Below are 25,581 nucleotides of genomic sequence, written 5' to 3'. Positions count from 1 at the left end.
CGGGAATTGAACCCAGGTCTCTGGCGCTGTGGGGCAGCAGTGCTAACCACTGTGCCACCGTTGATGAGCTGGAATCTGAGCTTCAAACACTGTGGCCTATCCAGTGGGAGGAGAGGTCCATGGATGAGCCCTCTGGCGTCGGAGTGCTTGGCATTCCCCGCACCCTGCACATTCTGTTCGTCAGGCTCGATGCCATTCCCTGGCCGGGGAGCGTGGCCTGGCATCCATCTGTGTTGTGGCTGTCAGTGAAACCTGGTCATCAGGCGTGAGGCACTGTCATTGCTGTTATATGTGGCACAGGTCTGGTCTATTCCAAGAACTTGTGCCACTGCAGTCACCCAATCTTCCAATTTATATGGAGATCAAAGATGGACCGGGTCCGAAGGGACTCGATGTATAAAGATCTGGGCCATGGGGGAAAAAACACACCCAATGCCACCCTCACCCTGATGGCCACCTTCGTGCATGGCTGCATCAAGCTGTACGTGGATCCCTGGTATGCAAACACCAAGTGTCACTATGTACTGAGGTTCTACTTGTCTCCAGTCTTGTGAAGGATGGGCCTGGTGAAGTTTATGAAGAAAAACACCTTTGACCACAAGTCCATCAGGAAGTGGTCAGCATGTAGTCTCCTTGAGACACTTTGGGATAAGAAGAGGGAGGATCCTATTGAACAGTTCCCTGAGCAGACTGTCAAAGTCATTTGGCAGAATGCCTCATTGCCAGAACTTTCCAACAAGCACCAAGACATGGCTTGGCTGGTGGTGAGAAGGGCTCTGCCTGTGAGATCCTTTATGCACGCCCAGACTCTCAGCCGCACCGCACGCTGCCCTCGAAGTGGCTGCGGGGGGGGAACAAGACTGTCACACACCTCCTCCTGGAATGTGTCTATGCAGAAGAAGTCTGGAGAGGAATGCAGTGGTGTTTGTCGAGGTTCGTCCCAAGCAGTGCCGTGACGTGGGACTCGATGCTCTACGGTTTGTTCCCTGGGATGCAGCAAGATGAACATCAACTGTGCCTGGAGGATCATCAACTCTTTGGTCTGTCTGAAACCTCTTGATCTTCCAACTGAAGGAGTTGACCCTCAGTGTTGCAGACTGGCACATTCCAAGGTCCAGGACCACGTGTTGACGGACACACTGAAGCATGGGGCAGCTGCCCGCCAAGACGTGGTGGGGAAAGACCACCGTGTAACATCTGCCTGCCTTATTAAAAGAACAGGGGGCCCACCCAGTCATTTGGGCTCCTCTGACGCCTCAGCAGAAGAGCTGGATAGTAAATGTACAGACTTGTATCTTTGAAAAATAAATTTCGATGTCTGTATGTAAAGCAATGTAATGTGTGCATAAGAATGGCATGACCAATTGTATAGAGATCCAAATAATTTCATGAATAAAGTATATTTTTTAATAAAAAAATGAAGTCCCTGGATGCTGTGTTTCACCAGGCAGTCACACCTGGTAGATTAAGGAGTATAAATTCTGTCAGAGACCAGGGACAGCATAGTGTGTTTGAAAGTGAGGCTGGTAGAGGGATCCAGGTAGAGGAGCCTCAGCTTTTGTCCTTGTCCAACAGGTACAAGGTACTTGCTTCCTGTGTGGATGAGGAACAGAGCTGCAGAGAGGATAAGCCAGCTGACCACGGCATAGTGATACATCATGCCATTCAAGAGGGGGGAGCAAGAAGGCAAGTGGTAATTAGGAGAAAGTTTTCTGTCTCTCTGTCTGTCTTTCTCTCTGTCCCTCTTTCTCTCTGTCCTGCCTTTGTCCTCCCTCTGTCTCTCTGTCCTTCTCTCTCTCTCTGTCCCTTTTACCCCATCCCCACTCTCTCTATCTCTCTCTCTTTTTCTCTCACCCTCCCTTTCTCCCTCTTTTTCTCTCTTTCAGACCTGAAAATGTCCAAACCACTTTGCATTTCCCAGAAACATTTTGCCCCCATTTTCATTCCCCTCCCAATGTATGTCCTACCCCAATTATTCACTTTACACCATATGAGCCCCTGCAAATGTTTTGCTGCCCCCAATATTGTGCTGAACCCCCCTCCCTGGGACAGAGGTAAATGAGCCTGGGTGGCCTGACTGGCCTGTGGCTGACTGTTTTAATGCACAGCAAGATCCCAGCGCTGGAATTACAGAAGTTTTACGTGACAGAGGGATGTGAATGTAATGGAAACAGTTCTGAGAAGTTTTACTGGACTAATCCCTGGAATGAGGGGATTGTCTGAAGAGGGAAGGGTCCCCACCTGATCAAAGTCTTTGAGATATTAACAGGATGTTCATCAGAGCAGATGAAGAGAAGCTATTTCCACTGGTTGGGGGTTTGAGAACGAGGGAGCAGAGTCTAAAAATTAGGGTCAGAGCGTTCAGGAGAGATGTTAGGAAGCACTTTGACACACAAAGCGTGGGAGAGGTTTGGAATTCTCTTCCACAAACCACAGTGAGTGTTGGATCAGTTGTTCAGTTTAAATCCGAGAAAGGGATTATTTTAATAAGTTTTGTTGCGGATCAGACATGAATTGGGACGCTGTCTGCTCTCACTGTCTGCAATGTTTGATTTAACTTCATTTTCTTTCCCTTGAATTGATCAGTGTTCCCTCTGTCTATAGCGAATGTGACCAGCAGCAGCTTCCCTACAGCCACTGGAGCACCCAGTTCTGAACTGACATATGCAGGCAGTTCCCATGTCCACGCTCAGTCAGGGGGTACCCCAGCCGACCTTTCCCTCTGCACCAATAGACCCCTTACCTTCCCTTGCTCCAGTACGACTCATCTCAGCCCCAATGGACCCACCCCCACACACCGAACCTTCAACTCCATCCACAGGAACAGCTTCTTCCATCAGTCACCAAGAGTGGGGGAGAGAGCCCTTTGTGGGCAATGCCGTGTTCCCATTGGTGAGGCACTGCCCACTGTTCCCGGGGTCAGAGCAGAGACAGTGAACAGTGAGACTGGAGAATTCGGGGCCAGTGAGACTGGGCCCAACACCCACCATCAATGTGCCCGATACGTCAGTGTGTACTGGGGGCAGTGAGAATGTGCCCATCGTGGAGATGGGGTAGTAAACTGGCACCAATGGTGGGTGAGGAGGCTTAGTGCAAATTGACCAATCAAACGTTCCGGAACACAGACAGTGAAGCGTGTCCATGGTAACCATTGTGACTGGGAGTGTGACGAGGGTGAGACTGTCCCTATCCTGACCACTCCATCAGAGGGTGTGGCCAATGGGGGGAGGGGAGACTGTGGTTGGAGAGCAGAGAGTCTGGCTCCCCTGGGACTGAGGAAACCACAGCCACCGCAGGGAGGGGAGTGAGGGATATCCAGCCTCATTACCAGCGACAATCTGTCCCTCAACGTGAGCAGCAAGGCGACAGCTAACGAGATGGTCACCATAGTGTAAGAAATGGGGAAGTGTGTTGTTTTTGCAGGTATAGAAAAGGCAAGCATTAGGGAAATGTATCTTTAATGAATAATTGTGGATAATTAAATACTAACTTCAGTGCAGAAATATTAAAGGAAATAATTCTTTTAAGTAAGAGTCTCAGCAAAATAGGTGAGACAGCTGAAACACATAAACCAAGCATGAAAAGATACATTGTTAAAACGTATGTTCAAGAATGGAATGTACCTATGAACAATGGAAGATGATACAAGCAAAGTAAAAGAACATCAAGATACAAGTTTAGCCTCATATCAGCACTTACAGAGGGAAAGGTTGCCAACTTGGAGAAAAGGGGGCGATAAGGGCAGAGCGCAGCTGGGTAGTGGTAGAATACAAAATGAAAGATTGGATAATGTAAGAGTCGGGAGGGGTGACCTCACGCAGCTCAAAAGTATAACTGTGTACTAGTTTGAATGTTCATTGCTCATTTGATTCTGCAATTGATGCCCTATCTTATAAGATTGTAGAATAAATTGTCTTGTTTCCAGTGTTGGTGGTCTCGTCTAAATTTTATTGATTTTGTTTCTAACAATAGCAACAGGGGTGCGAGAGAGACAGGGTCCCAGAGCTGGGTGAAGGGGCAGGGGACAGTCACACTGCACATAGAGTGACCAGTGAGACTGTCCCCATGAGGAACAGCTAGACTGAGCCCATCCTGACCAGGGGGAGGACAACTCTGGAAGTCAGTCCCAATCTACCCATCTCCCAATCATCTCCATCAATCCCAAGCAAGATCTTTGATCAAAAACTGGACAGTCTGCAGACTCAAATCAAAGAGAACGTCTCTGTCAGTGTAATAGATCATTCAGCATCTTCTCAATCACATCCATCAATCTCTGCTCAACTTCAAACCCATTGTCTGTTTGGAGTAAGATTGACCAATGTCCCTCCAGTCCTGAAATGTCCAAACAATCTCTTGTATTTCGCAAGGTAAGTGACAACATCAAACTCTGGATATTGATCCACTTTGTAAATGTGCATGTCCTTGTGATTCCGGGAGTTTTCAGAAGCAGCAATAGGAGAATTGTGAGGATTGTCGAGTGCTGAAAAATGTAACTTAAATTAACTTTATTTCGATGGGAACAATGAAGCCTGAGGATCCTCTGGAATAGACAGGAATATCTCTCAGGGCCATTGCCTTCACATTCCGAATCCCAGTAAAGCTGATGATCTCTCCACAGACTGTACCATCCATTTATCGACCAATACGGGGAGGGGGAAATAGAGAGGTGGGGAACATGAAGTGGGATGAAGATGACTCACAATGTTTTGTGGGGTCAAACTGCTGCCATGTCACCAGTTATACTGGTCCGGACCCTCCCTTCGACTGTCACATGGTCCCAGTCAATCTGGAAAACCTTTACAGAGGTAACAGTGTCCGATGTAGCAGATGGTGATCATGCCACTGCTCTGCCCAACAAAGAGAACTCCACTGTCCGAACCTGAGACTGACCTATTCTACTGACCAGAGAAACTGGGTTGGCTTTAGTTGGGGATGAGACACAAATGGAATAGAATAGAGGAGCTGTGTAAAGTGTGAATGGAGCTGCAGACCTTTCGTGCATCAGTACAAACACACTGAGCTGATTGACTTCTTCCTCTGTTGGAATTTGTCTCCATGTTCCTTTGAGCAGTTGTGTGCTCTTCTCCTTTCGAGACATGCCTTGGAGTTACCGGTGTTGGACTGGGGTGGACAAAGTTAAAAATCACACAACACCAGGTTAGAGTCCAACAGGTTTATTTGGAAGCACTAGTTTTCAGAGCGCTGCTCCTTCATCAGGTGGTTGTGGAGGATAAGATCATGGTAACAGAATTTATAGCTAAAGGAGTCCAGTGTCATGGAGATGTGATACACGAAACAATTTTACATTAAAGCTTTCAACTTTTAGAACAGGATTTGCCGATTCTTTGATAAGTAAACCCCAGAACATCTTTTAAATTACATTCTCCAGATCGCTCAGCGTTTCTAACAATAGGTGTGAAGACTGTCTGTGTCCCAATGCCATGTCAGACTGACAAACCCTCTGCATAGTTTTACATGGATTCATGCAGGTTTTGAGCAAAATAAAATGTAATTCTGCAAAAACATACTCACCCCATAAACTTCTATATGTGTGCGTATCGGAGCAACAGAGTGAGTGTGCATGTGAGTGTGTGCATGTGGATGTGAGTGCACGTGGAAGAGTGTGTGTGTAGGCTTGGTTAATTGTCTGTGTGAGTGTGATGGAGTATCTGTCTGTGAGATGGTGTGTGTGGGTGTGAGGGCGGGGGCTTTGCGTGTGCATTTGAGATGAGAGGGAGTGGTGTGTTTGTGCGTGTGTCTGTGTCTGTGTGTGTGTGTCTGTGTCTGTGTGTGTGTGTGTGTCTGTGTGTGTGTGTGTGTCTGTGTGTGTGTCTGTGTAGTGCAGTGGGGTCTCCTGTAGTGAGAGATGAACCTAAGGTCCCAGTTGAGGCCAACCCCATGGGCACCGAACTTGGCTATCAGCCTCTGCTCGGCCACTTTGTGTTGTTGCTTGTCCTGAAGTCTGCCTTGGAGGATGGTCATCCGAAGATCCGAGACCACATGCCCCTGCCTGCTGAAGTGTTCCCTGACTGGGAGCGAACACCCCTGTCTGGTGATTGTTGTGCGCTGTAAATCATTCATTGTCATAGCGTCATGTCTGTCTCTTGAGGAGGTCACTGGGGTTACTCGCTGTGGCATGTCAGAACTGGCAGTCGATGAGTTGAACATCGTACCCTGTTCTCATGACGACATCCTTGAGCACTTTCAAGTGCTCGTCACATTCCTCCTCATCTGAGCAGATCCTGTGTATGTGGATGGCTCCTCAGTCTGACATAGCACTGGGACACAGACAGACTTCACACCTATTGTTAGAAAAGGTGAGCTATCTTGAGAATGTAATTGAAAAGAAGTTCTGGGGTTTACGTATCAAAGAACAGAAGCCAGCAAATCCCATTCTAAAAGTTGAAAGGTTTAATCTAAAATTGTTTAATGTATCACATCGCCATGACACTGGCCTCCTTCAGCTATAAATTCTGCGATCATGATCTTTTCCTCCACAACCACCTGATGAAGGAACAGCGCTCCGAAAGCTCGTGTTTCCAAATAAACCTGTTGGACTCCAACCTGGTATTGTGTGATTTTTAACTTTGTCCTTTCTAGACAGACTGAGCCTTGTATCTGTATCTGGGTAACTTCAGTTCACCTTTTTCTGAGCGAAACGATCAGAAGTTATTGTGTTCCTGCTGAACCACAACAAACACTCTCAGAAGGTCACGGTGAGAATGGTATCAGAAGTTGGCATTCCCATCCATCTGGGAAATGGAGGTGAGGCTGGACTACTGCTCAAAGATTAAAGTGGAGATGCTGGTGAACAAGAAGAGGCTGTTGTGGTGTTAGCCCCTGGCAGGTAAAACCGTGAGAACAATTTGACTGGATGGAGGGTAACCACCATCAGGACTGTTCCCCCCTGACAAATGAGCAGGTCTCAAACACAGCCGACAGTTTGAAAAATGTATCCCAAGAACGTTCTTAGAATCCTTCTTAGCTGTAATAGAATAGGCCATTCTGAGTGAGACCACAGATTGACATTTACACAGATTTGAAGAAAGTTTCAGTTTAATGTTTTTTAACCAAAGTCAATATCAAAATGAAGGGAGATTTCATCACCTTCTTCATCTCTTCCCTGAATTTGGTTTTGGGTAGCTGCATAATTACACGTGTTTGTGCAGAAACTCAAATCCATTCGAATGTCCCCAGTATCAATGTGGGTGTATGTTGGAGCTGTATGATCACCTCGGTAATGTACTGTCGCTGTCTTTTTACTGGTTAAAAAGTTAATGATGGCTGTAAGGCACAAAACTGCCTGATAGACTGAACAGGAAAACGATGGATTTCCTTCTGTGTTTCATCTCTGTGTTGGTGCTGTTCTCATTGCTGAGATCCCACAATCCCCTGCAGACTCTGCTGTCCCACTAAAATACACCGGATTGTTAAAGAGTTAAACAGTAATCTCAAACAAAAAGGCAGCCATGCAACTGAAATCCTTTTCACCCAGGAGGATGCCTCACCTGCAGTTGATGTGTAAAAGGTCACATTGGAGTGACAGCCCCAGGCAACGTTGGGAATTATTCAGCCAGGGTCATATGGAAACCAGCAGGATGTGTTCTGTAAAGCAATCAGGGCAGGGAATGCTGTCATCATCAGAGCAGCAGTTCGCACTGTGCAATAGTCTGCTTTAAATATCTGACAACAGATAGTTACAAAACGGTCCATTGTAAAGAAGACAGTCAACAAGACTGACATATCCATTGTGGCAGGAATAAAACACAGGATGAATTTACAAACTGCAGCGTAGGACAGAAATGAATCTGGAATGTGATATCTCAAAACGTGATACAACACCGAAAAACAGGACCAGGAAATCTGCAGTTGCCATGGCGATCATGTACACCGAGATACATTTGGAAAGTCCACACTTCCCATTGGAGAGAATGATGATGGTCAGTAGGTTTGCTGTAAGAGGGAGAGAGAAGAGACAGCAAGGGGGACCTTCATATAATAAATCACACCAAATGGTTGGGTTATATTGGGATGTGATATTCCACAGAGCTCGCCACAGATTTGCTTCCATGCTACAGATCAATGCTCCTGACAATTTGTCAGAAGAAAAGAAATCTTTGAAAATGACAAGTGTCCTTCCAACAAACTTTACTTCCTATGTATTAGACATAACTTCTCAATAATTGCTGAATATGTGTTGATTCCAGTAAAATGTTCAGTTTCATCACAAACATTACATTAAAGTCTTTAGACTTGATTTTCTTTGCTGATCCCTATCCTGGGGGAGCTGCTCAGTAAATATGCAGCACCGAGTCCATATTCCCCAATTCCTTCGGGTGGATAAGGTACTCTGCAATGAGGACTATTCCTGAAATCTGTTCCATGAACACCATGGTATTCACTATCCATGAAGAAAAAAACATTGTCTTACCGGGAACACCAAAGGCTGCAATAACAGGGGAGCAAACAGATAATGAGGGAAAGACAGAAATTGGAAACAAATTAATATATTTTTCCTCTAATTCTGGTATGAGCAGGAATAGCAGCAATTGTATCACCAACAGGTTGGAGAAAGAGCTAAATCGGACTCAACTAAGAAATATTCCACCTTCCTCACAAAGACACAGATACACTAGGACCCGTGCAGGGAGCCAGAAACAGCCCTTTGACTTGGAGAAAGTGAGGTCAGTGAAAGGGAAACGGTTCCAAATGAGCTGGGTCTGGTGGATGGGGATGGTGGGGGATGGGGACTGTTCAGGTCTCTTTCTGAGGCAGAAGCAGAGAACCTTCAGGCCATCCTGATGGGAGATGGATGGACAGAGGGATTATACACCTCTTCCCCACCCACCCCCCGACCCCCCACCCCATGGTGAACAGGAGGCAGCTCGGGCCAAAGGGAAACAAATCCAGCAATTGGCAAACTCACTTCAAGCCCCAGCACTATCGGATGTGTAAGTGCTGCTTCAATCCCCAACACTATCGGATATGTAAGTGCTGCTTCAATCCCCAACACTATCGGATATGTAAGTGCTGCTTCAAGCCCCAACACTATCGGATATATAAGTGCTGCTCCAAGCCCCAGCACTATCGGATATATAAGTGCTGCTCCAAGCCCCAGCACTATCGGATATGTAAGTGCTGCTTCAAGCCCAAACACTATCGGATATATAAGTGCTGCTTCAAGCCCCAGCACTATCGGATATATAAGTGCTGCTCCAAGCCCCAGCACTATCGGATATGTAAGTGCTGCTTCGAGGCCCAACACTATCGGATATGTAAGTGCTGCTTCGAGCCCCAGCAATATCGGATATGTAAGTGCTGCTTCAAGCCCCAACACTATCGGATATGTAAGTGCTGCTTCAAACCCCAACCCTATCGGATATGTCAGTGCTGCTTCGAGCCGCAACCCTAACGGATATGTAAGTGCTACTTCAAACCCCAGCACTATCGGATATGTAAGTGCTACTTCGAGCCCCAACACTATCGGATATGTAAGTGCTGCTTCGAACCCCAACACTATCGGATATGTAAGTGCTGCTTCGAGCCCCAGCACTATTGGCTATGTAAGTGCTGCTTCGAGCTCCAACACTATCGGATATGTAAGTGCTGCTTCGAGCCCCAACACTATCGGATATGTAAGTGCTACTTCAAGCCCCAGCACTATCGGATATGTAAGTGCTGCTTCGAGCCCCAGCACTATCGGATATATAAGTGCTGCTTCAAGCCCCAGCACTATCGGATATGTAAGTGCTGCTTCGAGCCCCAACACTATCGGATATGTAAGTCCTGCTTCGAGCCCTAACACTATCGGATATGTAAGTGCTGCTTCGAGCCCCAGCAATATCGGATATGTAAGTGCTGCTTTCAGCCCCAACACTATCGGATATGTAAGTGCTGCTTCAAACCCCAACCCTATCGGATATGTCAGTGCTGCTTCGAGCCGCAACCCTAACGGATATGTCAGTGCTGCTTCAAGCCCCAGCACTATCGGATTTGTAGGTGCTGCTTCGAGCCCCAACACTATCGGATATGTAAGTGCTGCTTCGAGCCCCAACACTATCGGATATGTAAGTGCTGCTTTCAGCCCGAACACTATCGGATATGTAGGCGCTGCTTCGAGCCCCAACACTATTGGATATGTAAGTGCTGCTTCGAGCCCCAACACTATCGGATATGTAAGTGCTGCTTTCAGCCCGAACACTATCGGATATGTAAGTGCTGCTTCGAACCCCAACACTATCGGATATGTAAGTGCTGCTTCAAGCCCCAGCACTATCGGATATGTAAGTGCTGCTTCGAGCCCCAGCACTATCGGATATGTCAGTGCTGCTTCAAGCCCCAGCACTATCGGATATGTAAGTGCTGCTTCAAGCCCCAACACTATCGGATGTATAAGTGCTGCTTCAAACCCCAGAACTATCTGATATGTAAGTGCTGCTTCGAGCCCCAACACTATTAGATATGTAAGTGCTGCTTTCAGCCCGAACACTATCGGATATGTAAGTGCTGCTTCGAACCCAAACACTATCGGATATGTAAGTGCTGCTTCGAGCCCCAACACTATCGGATATGTAAGTGCTGCTTCGAGTCCCACCACTATTGCATATGTAAGTGCTGCTTCAAGCCCCAGCACTATCGGATATGTAAGTGCTGCTTCGAACCCAGCACTATCGGAGACGTAAGTGCTGCTTCGAGCCCCTGCACTATAGGATATGTTAGTGCTGCTTCGAGCCACAGCACTATCGGATATGTAAGTGCTGCTTCGAGCCCCAACACTATCGGATATGTAAGTGCTGCTTTCAGCCCGAACACTATCGGATATGTAAGTGCTGCTTCGAACCCCAGCACTATTGGATATGTAAGTGCTGCTTCAAGCCCCAACACTATCGGATATGTAGGTGCTGCTTCGAGCCCCAACACTATTGGATATGTAAGTGCTGCTTCGAGCCCCAACACTATCGGATATGTAAGTGCTGCTTTCAGCCCGAACACTATCGGATATGTAAGTGCTGCTTCGAACCCCAACAATATCGGATATGTAAGTGCTCCTTCAAGCCCCAGCACTATCGGATATGTAAGTGCTGCTTCGAGCCCCAGCACTACCGGATATGTCAGTGCTGCTTCAAGCCCCAGCACTATCGGATATGTAAGTGCTGCTTCAAGCCCCAACACTATCGGATATATAAGTGCTGCTTCAAACCCCAGAACTATCTGATATGTAAGTGCTGCTTCGAGCCCCAACACTATTAGATATGTAAGTGCTGCTTTCAGCCCGAACACTATCGGATATGTAAGTGCTGCTTTGAACCCAAACACTATCGGATATGTAAGTGCTGCTTCGAGCCCCAACACTATCGGATATGTAAGTGCTGCTTCGAGTCCCACTACTATTGGATATGTAAGTGCTGCTTCAAGCCCCAGCACTATCGGATATGTAAGTGCTGCTTCGAACCCAGCACTATCGGATACGTAAGTGCTGCTTCGAGCCCCTGCACTATAGGATATGTTAGTGCTGCTTCGAGCCACAGCACAATCGGATATGTAAGTGTTGCTTCAAGGCCCAACACTATCGGATATGTAAGTGATGCTTCAAGCCCCAGCACTATCGGATATGTAAGTCCTGCTTCGAGCCCTAACACTATCGGATTTGTAAGTGCTGCTTCGAGCCCCAGCAATATCGGATATGTAAGTGCTGCTTCAAGCCCCAACACTATCGGATATGTAAGTGCTGCTTCAAGCCCCAACCCTATCGGATATGTCAGTGCTGCTTCGAGCCGCAACCCTAACGGATATGTCAGTGCTGCTTCAAGCCCCAGCACTATCGGATATGTAGGTGCTGCTTCGAGCCCCAACACTATCGGATATGTAAGTGCTGCTTCGAACCCAGCACTATCGGATACGTAAGTGCTGCTTCGAGCCCCTGCATTATAGGATATGTTAGTGCTGCTTCGAGCCACAGCACTATCGGATATGTAAGTGCTGCTTCAAACCCCAGCACAATCGGATATGTAAGTATTGCTTCAAGGCCCAACACTATCGGATATGTATGTGATGCTTCAAGCCCCAGCACTCTCGGATATGTAAGTGCTGCTTCGAGCCCCAACACTATCGGATATGTAAGGGCTGCTTCGAGCCCCAGCAATATCGGATATGTAAGTGCTGCTTCAAGCCCCAACACTATCGGATATGTAAGTGCTGCTTCAAGCCCCAACCCTATCGGATATGTCAGTGCTGCTTCGAGCCGCAACCCTAACGGATATGTCAGTGCTGCTTCAAGCCCCAGCACTATCGGATATGTAGGTGCTGCTTCGAGCCCCAACACTATCGGATATGTAAGTGCTGCTTCGAGCCCCAACACTATCGGATATGTAAGTGCTGCTTTCAGCCCGAACACAATCGGATATGTAAGTGCTGCTTCGAACCCCAGCACTATTGGATATGTAAGTGCTGCTTCAAGCCCCAACACTATCGGATATGTAGGTGCTGCTTCGAGCCCCAACACTATTGGATATGTAAGTGCTGCTTCGAGCCCCAACACTATCGGATATGTAAGTGCTGCTTTCAGCCCGAACACTATCGGATATGTAAGTGCTGCTTCGAACCCCAACACTATCGGATATGTAAGTGCTGCTTCAAGCCCCAGCACTATCGGATATGTAAGTGCTGCTTCGAGCCCCAGCACTATCGGATATGTCAGTGCTGCTTCAAGCCCCAGCACTATCGGATATGTAAGTGCTGCTTCAAGCCCCAACACTATCGGATATATAAGTGCTGCTTCAAACCCCAGAACTATCTGATATGTAAGTGCTGCTTCGAGCCCCAACACTATTAGATATGTAAGTGCTGCTTTCAGCCCGAACACTATCGGATATGTAAGTGCTGCTTCGAACCCAAACACTATCGGATATGTAAGTGCTGCTTCGAGCCCCAACACTATCGGATATGTAAGTGCTGCTTCGAGTCCCACCACTATTGGATATGTAAGTGCTGCTTCAAGACCCAGCACTATCGGATATGTAAGTGCTGCTTCGAACCCAGCACTATCGGATACGTAAGTGCTGCTTCGAGCCCCTGCACTATAGGATATGTTAGTGCTGCTTCGAGCCACAGCACTATCGGATATGTAAGTGCTGCTTCAAACCCCAGCACAATCGGATATGTAAGTGTTGCTTCAAGGCCCAACACTATCGGATATGTAAGTGATGCTTCAAGCCCCAGCACTATCAGATATGTAAGTGCTGCTTCAAGCCCCAGCACTATCGGATATGTAAGTGCTGCTTCAAGCCCCAATACAATCGGATATGTAAGTGCTGCTTTGAGCCCCTGCACGATCGGATATGTAAGTGCTGCTTCGAGAGCCAACACTATCGGATATGTAAGTGCTGCTTCAAGCCCCAACCCTATCGGATATGTAAGTGCTGCTTCAAGACCCAACACTATCGGATATGAAAGTGCTGCTTCAAGCCCCAGCACTATTGGATATGTAAGTGCTGCTTCAAGCCCCAACACTATCGGATATGTAAGTGCTGCATCAAGCCCCTGCACTTTCCGATATGTAAGTGCTCCTTCAAGCCCCAGCACTGTCGGAAATGTAAGTGCGGCTTCGAGCCCCAACACTAACGGATATGTAAGTGCTCCTTCGAACCCCAAAACTATCGGATCTGTCAGTGCTGCTTGGAGCCCCAGCATTATCGGATATGTGAGTGCTGCTTCGAGCCCCAGCACTATCGGATATGTAAGTGCTGCTTCGAACCCCAACACTATCGGATAGGTAAGTGCTGCTTCGAGCCCCAACACTATCGGATATGTAAGTGCTGCTTCAAGCCCCAGCACTATTGCATATATAAGTGCTGCTTCAAGCCCCAACACTATCGGATATGTAAGTGCTGCTTCGAGCCCCAGCACTATCGGAAATGTAAGTGCTGCTTCGAACCCCAACACTATCGCAAATGTAAGTGCTGCTTCAAGCCCCAGCACTATCGGATATGCAAGTGCTGCTTCGAACCCCAACACTATCGGATATGTAAGTGCTGCTTCGAGCCCCAACACTATCGGATATGTTAGTGCTGCTTGAAGCCCCATCACTATTGGATATGTAAGTGTGCTTCAAGCCCCAACACTATCGGATATGTCAGTGCTGCATTGAGCCCCAGCACTTTCGGATATGTAAGTGCTGCTTCAAGCGCCAACATTATCGGATATGTAAGTGCTGCTTCAATGCCCAACACTATTGGATATGTAAGTGCTGCTTCAACCCCAACACTATCGGATATGTAAGTGCTGCTTCGAGCCCCAACACTATCGGATATGTAAGTGCTGCTTCAAGCCCCAAGACTATCGGATATGTAAGTGCTGCTTCGAGCCCCAGCACTATCGGAAATCTAAGTGCTGCTTCGAACCCCAACACTATCGCATATGTAAGTGCTGCTTCAAGACCCAGCACTATCGGATATGCAAGTGCTGCTTCGAACCCCAACACTATCGGATATGTAAGTGCTGCTTCGAGCCCCAACACTATCGGATATGTAAGTGCTGCTTCGAGGCCCAACACTATCGGATGTGTAAGTGCTGATTCGAGTCCCAGCACTATTGGATATGTAAGTGCTGTTTCAAGCCCCAACCCTATCGGATATGTCAGTGCTGCTTCGAGGCCCAACACTATCGGATACGTAAGTGCTGCTTCGAGCCCCAGCACTAAAGGATATGTAAGTGCTGCTTCGAACCCCAGCACTGTCGGATACGTAAGTGCTGCCTCAAGCCCCAGCACTAACGGATAAGTAAGTGCTGCTTCAAACCCCAACACTATCGGATATATAAGTGCTGCTTCAAGTCCCACCACTATCGGATATGTAAGTTCTGCTTCGAGCCCAAGCACTATCGGATATGTAAGTGCTGCTTCGAACCCCAGCACTATCGGATATATCAGTGCTGCTTCAAGTCCCACCACTATCGGATATGTAAGTTCTGCTTCGAGCCCAAGCACTATCGGATATGTAAGTGCTGCTTCGAACCCCAGCACTATCGGATACGTAAGTGCTGCTTCAAGCCCCAGCACTATCGGATATGTAAGTGCTGCTTCAAGCCCCAGCACTATCGGATATGTAAGTGCTGCTTCGAGCGCCAGCACTATCGGATATGTAAGTGCTGCTTCGAACCCCAGCACTATCGGATATGTAAATGCTGCTTCGAGCCCCAGCACTATCGGATAGGTAAGTGCTGCTTCAAGCCCCAGCACTATCGGATATGTAAGTGCTGCTTCGAGTCCCACCACTATTGGATATGCAAGTGCTGCTTCAAGCCCCAGCACTATCGGATATGTAAGTGCTGCTTCGAACACAGCACTATCGGATACGTAAGTGCTGCTTCGAGCCCCTGCACTACAGGATATGTTAGTGCTGCTTCGAGCCACAGCACTATCGGATATGTAAGTGCTGCTTCAAACCCCAGCACAATCGGATATGTAAGTGTTGCTTCAAGGCCCAACACTATCGGATATGTAAGTGATGCTTCAAGCCCCAGCACTATCGGATATGTAAGTGCTGCTTCAAACCCCAGCACTATCGGATATGTAAGTGCTGCTTCAAGCCCCAATACAATCGGATATGTAAGTGCTGCTTTGAGCCCCAGCACGATCGGATATGGAAGTGCTGCTTCGAGAGCCAACACTATCGGATATGTAAGTGCTGCTTCAAGCCCCAACACTATTGGATATGTAAGTGCTGCTTCAAGCCCCAACACTATCGGATATGTAAGTGCTGCTTCAAGCCCCTGCACTTTCCGATATGTAAGTGCTCCTTCAAGCCCCAGCACTGTCGGAAATGTAAGTGCGGCTTCGAGCCCCAACACTATCGGATATGTAAGTGCTCCTTCGAACCCCAAAACTATCGGATCTGTCAGTGCTGCTTCGAGCCCCAGCACTATCGGATATGTGAGTGCTGCTTCGAGCCCCAGCACTATCGGATATGTAAGTGCTGCTTCGAACCCCAACACTATCGGATAGGTAAGTGCTGCTTCGAGCCCCAACACTATCGGATATGTAAGTGCTGCTTCAAGCCCCAGCACTATTGCATATGTAAGTGCTGCTTCAAGCCCCAACACTATCGGATATGTAAGTGCTGCTTCGAGCCCCAGCACTATCGGAAATCTAAGTGCTGCTTCGAACCCCAACACTATCGCATATGTAAGTGCTGCTTCAAGACCCAGCACTATCGGATATGCAAGTGCTGCTTCGAACCCCAACACTATCGGATATGTAAGTGCTGCTTCGAGCCCCATCACTATTGGATATGTAAGTGCTGCTTCAAGCCCCAACACTGTCGGATATGTCAGTGCTGCATTGAGCCACAGCACTATCGGATATGTAAGTGCTGCTTCAAGCGCCAACATTATTGGATATGTAAGTGCTGCTTCAATGCCCAACACTATTGGATAGGTAAGTGCTGCTTCAACCCCAGCACTATCGGATATGTAAGTGCTGCTTCGAGCCCCAACACTATCGGATATGTAAGTGCTGCTTCGAGGCCCAACACTATCGGATGTGTAAGTGCTGATTCGAGCCCCAGCACTATTGGATATGTAAGTGCTGTTTCAAGCCCCAACCCTATCGGATATGTCAGTGCTGCTTCGAGGCCCAACACTATCGGATACGTAAGTGCTGCTTCGAGCCCCAGCACTAAAGGATATGTAAGTGCTGCTTCGAACCCCAGCACTGTCGGATACGTAAGTGCTGCTTCAAGCCCCAGCACTAACGGATAAGTAAGTGCTGCTTCAAACCCCAACACTATCGGATATATAAGTGCTGCTTCAAGGCCCAACACTATCGGATATGTAAGTGCTGCTTCAAGCCCCAACACTATCGGATATGTAAGTTCTGCTTCGAGCCCCAGCACTATCGGATATGTAAGTGCTGCTTCGAACCCCAGCACTATCGGATACGTAAGTGCTGCTTCAAGCCCCAGCACTATCGGATATGTAAGTGCTGCTTCAAGCCCCAGCACTATCGGATATGTAAGTGCTGCTTCGAGCGCCAGCACTATCGGATATGTAAATGCTGCTTCGAGCCCCAGCACTATCGGATATGTAAGTGCTGCTTCGAACCCCAGCACTATCGGATATGTAAGTGCTGCTTCGAACCCCAGCACTATCGGATATGTAAATGCTGCTTCGAGCCCCAGCACTATCGGATAGGTAAGTGCTGCTTCAAGCCCCAGCACTATCGGATATGTAAGTGCTGCTTCGAGCCCCAACACCATCGGATATGTAAGTGCTGCTTTCAGCCCGAACACTATCGGATATGTAAGTGCTGCTTCGAACCCAAACACTATCGGATATGTAAGTGCTGCTTCGAGCCCCAACACTATCGGATATGTAAGTGCTGCTTCGAACCCCAGCACTATCGGATATGTAAGTGCTGCTTCAAGCCCCAGCACTATCGGATATGTAAGTGATGGTTCGAACCCAAACACTATCGGATCTGTAATTGCTGCTTCAAGCCCCAGCACTATCGGATATGTAAGTGCTGCTTCGAGCCCCAGCACTATCGGATATGTAAGTGCTGCTTCGAGCCCCAGCACTATCGGATAGGTAAGTGCTGCTTCAAGCCCCAGCACTATCGGATATATAAGTGCTGCTTCAAGCCCCAGCACTATCGGATATGTAAGTTCTGCTTCGAGCCCCAGCACTATCGGATATGTAAGTGCTGCTTCGAGTCCCACCACTATCGGATATGTAAGTTCTGCTTCGAGCCCCAGCACAATCGGATATGTAAGTGCTGCTTCCAGTCCCACCAGTATCGGATATGTAAGTGCTGCTTCAAGCCCCAGCACTATCAGATATTTAAGTGCTGCTTTGAGCTCCAACACTATCGGATATGTAAGTGCTGCTTCAAGCCCCAGCACTATCGGATATGTAAGTGCTGCTTTGAGTCCCTGTACTATAGGATATGTTAGTGCTGCTTCGAGCCCCAGCACAATCGGATATGTAAGTGATGCTTCAAACCCCAGCACAATCGCATATGTAAGTGCTGCTTCAAGGCCCAACGCTATCGGATATGTAAGTGATGCTTCAAGCCCCAGCATTATCGGATATGTAAGTGCTGCCTCAAGCCCCAGCACTATTGGATATGTAAGTGCTGCTTCAAGCCCCAGCACTATCAGAAATGTAAGTGCTGCTTCGAGCCCCAACACTATCGGATATGTAAGTGCTGCTTCGAGCCCCAGCACTATCGGATATGTAAGTGCTGCTTCGAGGCCCAACACTATCGGATATGTAAGTGCTGCTTCTAGGCCCAACACTATCGGATATGTAAGTGCTGCTTCAAGCCCCAGCACTATCAGATATGAAAGTGCTGTTTCAAGCCCCAACCCTATCGGATATGTCAGTGCTGCTTCGAGCCCCAACACTATCGGATATATAAGTGCTGCTTCGAGCCCAAGCACTATCGGATATGTAAGTGCTGCTTCGAACCCCAGCACTATCGGATATATCAGTGCTGCTTCAAGTCCCACCACTATCGGATATGTAAGTTCTGCTTCGAGCCCAAGCACTATCGGATATGTAAGTGCTGCTTCGAGCGCCAGCACTATCGGATATGTAAGTGCTGCTTCGAACCCCAGCACTATCGGATATGTAAATGCTGCTTCGAGCCCCAGCACTATCGGATAGGTAAGTGCTGCTTCAAGCCCCAGCACTATCGGATATGTAAGTGCTGCTTCGAGCCCCAACACCATCGGATATGTAAGTGCTGCTTTCAGCCCGAACACTATCGGATATGTAAGTGCTGCTTCGAACCCAAACACTATCGGATATGGAAGTGCTGCTTCGAGCCCCAACACTATCGGATATGTAAGTGCTGCTTCGAGTCCCACCACTATTGGATATGTAAGTGCTACTTCAAGCCCCAGCACTATCGGATATGTAAGTGCTGCTTCGAACCCCAGCACTATCGGATATGTAAGTGCTGCTTCAAGCCCCAGCACTATCGGATATGTAAGTGATGGTTCGAACCCAAACACTATCGGATATGTAAGTGCTGCTTCAAGCCCCAGCACTATCGGATATGTAAGTGCTGCTTCGAGCCCCAGCACTATCGGATAGGTAAGTGCTGCTTCAAGCCCCAGCACTATCGGATATGTAAGTTCTGCTTCGAGCCCCAGCACTATCGGATATGTAAGTGCTGCTTCGAGTCCCACCACTATCAGATATTTAAGTGCTGCTTTGAGCTCCAACACTATCGGATATGTAAGTGCTGCTTCAAGCCCCAGCACTATCGGATATGTAAGTGCTGCTTTGAGCCCCTGTACTATAGGATATGTTAGTGCTGCTTCGAGCCCCAGCACAATCGGATATGTAAGTGATGCTTCAAACCCCAGCACAATCGCATATGTAAGTGCTGCTTCAAGGCCCAACACTATCGGATATGTAAGTGATGCTTCAAGCCCCAGCACGATCGGATATGTAAGTGCTGTTTCGAGAGCCAACACTATCGGATATGTCAGTGCTGCTTCGAGGCCCAACACTATCGGATATGTAAGTGCTGCTTCGAGGCCCAGCACTATCGGATATGTAAGTGCTGCTTCAAGCCCCAGCACTATCAGATATGAAAGTGCTGTTTCAAGCCCCAACCCTATCGGATATGTCAGTGCTGCTTCGAGCCCCAACACTATCGGATACGTAAGTGCTGCTTCGAGCCCCAGCACTAAAGGATATGTAAGTGCTGCTTCGAGCCCCAGCACTATCGGATACCTCTCAAAGTAAGGCACTCTTGCTTCCCACATAATCCTAGGATATATCCCGTCAGGCCCGGGGGACTTGTCTATCCTCAAGTTGTTCAAAATGTCCAACACATCTTCCTTCCTAACAGGTATTTCTTCTAGCTTATCAGTCCGTTTCACACTCTCCTCTTCAACAATACGGTCCCTCTCGTTCGTAAATACTGAAGAGAAGTACTTGTTCAAGACCTCTCCTATCTCTTCCGACTCAATACACAGTCTCCCACCACTGTCCTTGATCGGACCTACCCTCGTTCTCGTCATTCTCAGGTTTCTCACATATGCATAGAATGCCTTGGGGTTATCCTTGATCCTATCCGCCAGGGATTTTTCATGCCCTCTCTTAGCTCTCCTAATCCCTTTCTTCAGGTCCCTTCTGGCTATCCTGTATCCCTCCACTGCTCTGTCTGAACCTTGTTTCCTCAACCTTATGTAAGCCTCCTTCTTCCTCTTTACTAGACATTCAACCTCCCTCGTCAACCAAGGCTCCCTCACACGACCATTTCTTTCCTGCCTGATCGGTACATACATATCAAGGACACGTCGTATCTGCTCCTTGAAAAAGTCCCACATTTCCACCACATCCTTCCCTAACAGCCTATGCTCCCAACGTATGCTCCTCAAATCCTGTCTTACAGCATCGTAATTTCCCTTTCCCCAATTGTAAAATCTACCTTGTTGTGCGCACCTATCTCTCTCCATAACCAAGGTGAAAGTCACAGAATTGTGGTCGCCATCACCAAAATGTTCACCCACCAACAAGCCCACCACTTGTCCCGGTTCGTTACCGAGTACCAAATCCAATATGGCCTCCCCTCTGGTTGGACAATCTACATACTGCGTTAGAAAAGCTTCCTGGACATACTGCACAAACACCGCCCCATCCAATCTACTTGATCGAAAGAGCTTCCAATCAATATTTGGGAAGTTGAAGTCGCCCATGACTACGACCCTGTGGCTTCTGCACCTTTCCAAAATCTGTTTCCCAATCTGTTTCTCCACATCTCTGCTGCTATTGGGGGGCCTATAATAAACACCCAACAAGGTGACTGCACCTTTCCTATTTCTGACTTCAGCCCATACTACCTCCAGAGGCAGATCCCCCTCAAACTTCCTTTCTGCAGCCGTTATACCATTTCTAATTAGCAATGCCACCCCCCCTCCTTTTTTACCACCCTCCCTAATCTTACTGAAACATCTGTAACCAGGAACCTCCAACAGCCATTCCTGTCCCTCATCTATCCATGTTTCCGTGATGGCCACAACATCGTAGTCCCAGGTACCGATCCACGCCTTAAGTTCACCCACCTTATTTCTGATACTCCTTGCATTGAAGTATACGCACTTGAGCCCATCTCTGTGTCCGCAAGTAGTCCCTGTCAGTGCTACCTTCTCCACAGCCTCCCTACAGTCTTGGACATCCTGACACACAGCTAGCTTACTTGCTGGACTACAAGTCCGGATCCCATCCCCCTGCCAAATTAGTTTAAACCCCCCCGAAGAGTGCTAGCAAACCTACCCCCCAGGATATTGGTGCCCTTCTGGTTCAGGTGCAACCCGTCCTGTTTATACAGGTCCCACCTTCCCCAGAATGCAGTCCAATTGTCCAAATATCTGAAGCCCTCCCTCCTACACCATCCTTGCAGCCACGTGTTCAACTGCACTCTCTCCCTATTCTTTGCCTCTCTGTCACGTGGCACCGGCAACAACCCAGAGATGACGACTCTGTCTGTCCTAGCTTTTAGCTTCCAGCCTAACTCCTTGAGCTCTTGAATGACCTCCCCACCCCTCTTCCTACCTATGTCGTTGGTGCCAATGTGTACCACGACTTCTGGCTGCACACCCTCCCCCTTAAGGATTCTGAAGACACGGTCCGAGACGTCTCGGACCCTAGCACCCGGGAGGCAACAAACCAGCCGAGAGTCTCGCTCATGTCCACAGAACCGCCTGTCCGTCCCTCTAACTAGAGAGTCCCCTATAACTAGCGCTCTCCTCCTCTCCCCCTTTTCCTTCTGAATCTCAGAGCCACAGACCCCTTCACTGCAGCTTACACCTGCAAGGCTGTCCCCCCCAACAGTTTCCAAAGCTGCATACTTATTTTTTAGGGGAACGACCACAGGGGAACCCTGCACTGCCTGTTTCTTCCCCTTCCCACCTCTAACTGTTACCCAGCTACCTCTGTTCTCTGGCGTAACTATGTCCCTGTAGCTTCTATCGATCACCCTCTCAGCCTCTTGAATAATCCTCAGCTCATCCAGCTCCAGTTCCAGTTCCCTAACTCGTTCGGTGAGGATCAGGATCTGACTGCATTTCCTGCAGACGAAGTCGGCAGGAGTATCGGTGGTCACCCCTACCTCAAACATCCTGCAGGAGGAACATTCCACCGCCTGCACTGCCATGACTGTACACTGTCTCCAAAAACAAGAACACTGAGTCAATAACCTGTGGACTTTAAAGTTAGGTTAGAGGAGGAGGGTGGGAGGGAGGCCCTACAGAAGTAGGACCTGGGGTCTAGAACACACCCACTCAAATACTAATCACTTACCTTCCCGCCCAGCTATGCGCTCCAACCTCACTTCCGCTGCCCGCTACAGGTAAGTAATTTTGAAACAAACTCTCTTACCTTAGCTATAGTCTCCCGGGTTCGTTTTTCCTCGGCCGCTGCTCCCACTCAAATGACCGTTGGTGATTAAAGGGGGAGTATTTATACTCACCGTTCTCCTTCCCGGCTGCCCCTCTGTTTACCGTCACTTCCTCTGCTGCTCCCGCTCTTTTTGTGAAGAGAGAGAAAAAAAAACCGCTGCCCGCTACAGGTAAGTAATTTTGAAACAAACTCTCTTACCTTAGCTATAGTCTCCCGGGTTCGTTTTTCCTCGGCCGCTGCTCCCACTCAAATGACCGTTGGTGATTAAAGGGGGAGTATTTATACTCACCGTTCTCCTTCCCGGCTGCCCCTCTGTTTACCGTCACTTCCTCTGCTGCTCCCGCTCTTTTTGTGAAGAGAGAGAAAAAAAAACCGCTGCCCGCTACAGGTAAGTAATTTTGAAACAAACTCTCTTACCTTAGCTATAGTCTCCCGGGTTCGTTTTTCCTCGGCCGCTGCTCCCACTCAAATGACCGTTGGTGATTAAAGGGGGAGTATTTATACTCACCGTTCTCCTTCCCGGCTGCCCCTCTGTTTACCGTCACTTCCTCTGCTGCTCCCGCTCTTTTTGTGAAGAGAGAGAAAAAAAAACCGCTGCCCGCTACAGGTAAGTAATTTTGAAACAAACTCTCTTACCTTAGCTGTAGTCTCCCGGGTTCGTTTTTCCTCGGCCGCTGCTCCCACTCAAATCATATATTTGTGTGGTTGCGTTACCCAAAACACTACTCGGGTAATGTCTCCCACCCATCTTCCTCCTCTAACCAAAAAAAAAGGTTCTGTGCGCCAGATTGGTAAGGTTACAAGTTTATTTTTTTATTCTTATTTTTCAACAGTCTCTTTGGGAGTTTAGATTCATGGGAATGGAGATTAGGGCAGTTGAATATACATCCTGCAGAATGTGGGAGCTAAGGGTCACCACTAGTGTCCCTGCTGACGACAGCTGTGGGAAGTGCACCCAAATCCAGCTCCTCCAAAACCACGTTAGGGAACTGGAGCTGGAGCGGGATGAACTTCAGATCATTCGGGAGGCAGAGGGGGTTATTGAGATGAGTTACAGGGAGGTAGTTGCACCTCAGGTACAAGAAAAAGGCAGATGGGTTACAGTCAGGGGATGGAAAGGGAACCAGCAGGCAGTTCAGGGATCCCCTGTGGCTATTCCCCTCAACAATAAGTATACTGTTTTGGATACTGTTGGGGAGGATGACTTACCAGGGGAAAGCAGTGGGGCACAGGTCTCTGGCACAGAGTCTGTCCCTGATGCTCAGAAGGGAAGGGGGAAGAGAAGCAGAGCAGTAGGTCATTGGGGACTCTATAGTTAGGGGGACAGATAGGAGGTTCTGTGGTGTGAGAGAGATTCACGGTTGGTGTGTTGCCTCCCAGATGCCAGGGTTCGTGATGTCTCTGATTGTGTTTTTAGGATCCTTAAGGGGGAGGGGGAGCAGCCCCAAGTCGTGGTCCACATAGGCAGCAACAACATAGGTAGGAAGAGAGATGGGGATTGAAGGCAGAAATTGAAGGAGCTAGGATGGAGGCTTAGTGCTTGGACGAACAGAGTTGTTGTCCCTGGTTTGTTTCCCATACCACGTGCTAGTGAGGCAAGGAATAGGGAGAGAAAGGAGTTGAACACGTGGCTACAGGGATGGTGCAGGAGGGAGGGTTTTGGATCCTTGGATAATTGGGGTTCTTTCTGGGGTAGGTGGGACCTCTACAAGCAGGCTGGTCTTCACCTCAACCAAAGGGGTACCAATATCCTGGGGGCGTGGAAATTCGCTAAGGCTGTTGGGGTGGATTTAAAATAATCCAGCAGGGGGATGGGAACCATAATTGTAGTTCAAGTATAGAAAACGTTAAGAGTAGGGACGTCCAAAATCAAGTTTCAGGGAAACAAGATGCACCGGCAAGCAAGAAGTTGGTTTGAAGTGTGTCTACTTCAATGCCAGGAGCATCCGGAATAAGATGGGTGACTTTGCAGCATGGGTTGGTACCTGGGACTTTGATGTTGTGGCCATTTTGGAGACATGGATAGAGCAGGGACAGGAATGGTTTTTGCAGGTTCCAGGATTTAGATGTTTCAATAAGAACAGGAAAGGTGGTAAAAGAGAGGGAGGTGTGGCATTGTTGGTCAAGGACAGTAGTACAGTTGTAGAAAGGATGTTTGGGGACTCGTCAATTGAGGTACTTTGGGCTGAGGTTAGAAACAGGAAAGGAGAGGTCACCCTGTTGGGAGTTTTCTATAGGCCTCCGAATAGTTCCAGAGATGTAGAGGAAAGGATAGCAAAGATGATTCTCGATAGGAGTGAGAGAGACAGGGTAGTTGTCATGGGAGACTTCAACTTTCCAAATATTGACTGGGAACAGTATAGTACGCGACTATAGATGGGTCAGGTTTTGTCCAATGTGTGCAGGAGGGCTTCCTGACACAGTATGTAGACAGACCAACAAGGGGTGAAGCCACATTAGATTTGGGACTGGGTAATGAGCCTGGCCTGGTGTTAAACTTGGAAGTAGGTGAGCACTTTGATGATACAGACCATAATTCTGTTATGTTTACTTTAGTGATAGAAAGGGATTGGTGTATACCACTGGGCGAGTTACAGCTGGGGGAAAGACAATTACGATGCGATTAGGCAAGATTTAGGAAGCATAGGTTGGGGAAGGAAACTGCAGGGATGGGCACATTAGAAATTTGGAGAGTATTCAAAGAAAAAACTCCTTGTGTCCTAGATAAGTATGTACCTGTCAGGCAGGGAGGAAGCTGTAGAGCGCAGGAACCATGGTTTACAAAGGAAGTGGAATCTCTGGTCCAGAGGAAGAAGAAGGCTCATGTTAGGATGAGATGTGAAGGGTCAGTTAGGGTGCTTGAGGGTTACAAGGTATTCAGGAAAGACCTAAAGAGAGAGCTCAGAAGAGCCAGGAGGAGACATGCGAAGTTGTTGGCGGATAGGATCAGGGTAAACTCTAAGGCATTCTATAGGTATTTAAGGAATAAAAGAATGATGAGAGTAAGATTAGGGCCAATCAAGGATAGTAGTGGGAAGTTGTGTGTGGAGTCAGAGGAAGATAGGGGAAGCACGAAATGAATATTATTCGACAGCATTCACTCTAGAAAACAACAATGTTGACGAGGAGATTACTGAGATACAGGCTACTAGACTCGGTGGGATTGAG

The sequence above is a fragment of the Chiloscyllium punctatum genome, chromosome 29 (genome assembly GCF_047496795.1).
Source record: "Chiloscyllium punctatum isolate Juve2018m chromosome 29, sChiPun1.3, whole genome shotgun sequence".
NCBI lineage: Eukaryota > Metazoa > Chordata > Chondrichthyes > Orectolobiformes > Hemiscylliidae > Chiloscyllium > Chiloscyllium punctatum.
The sequence above is the reverse complement of the archived record's forward strand: the minus strand, read 5'-3'. Positions refer to the sequence as shown.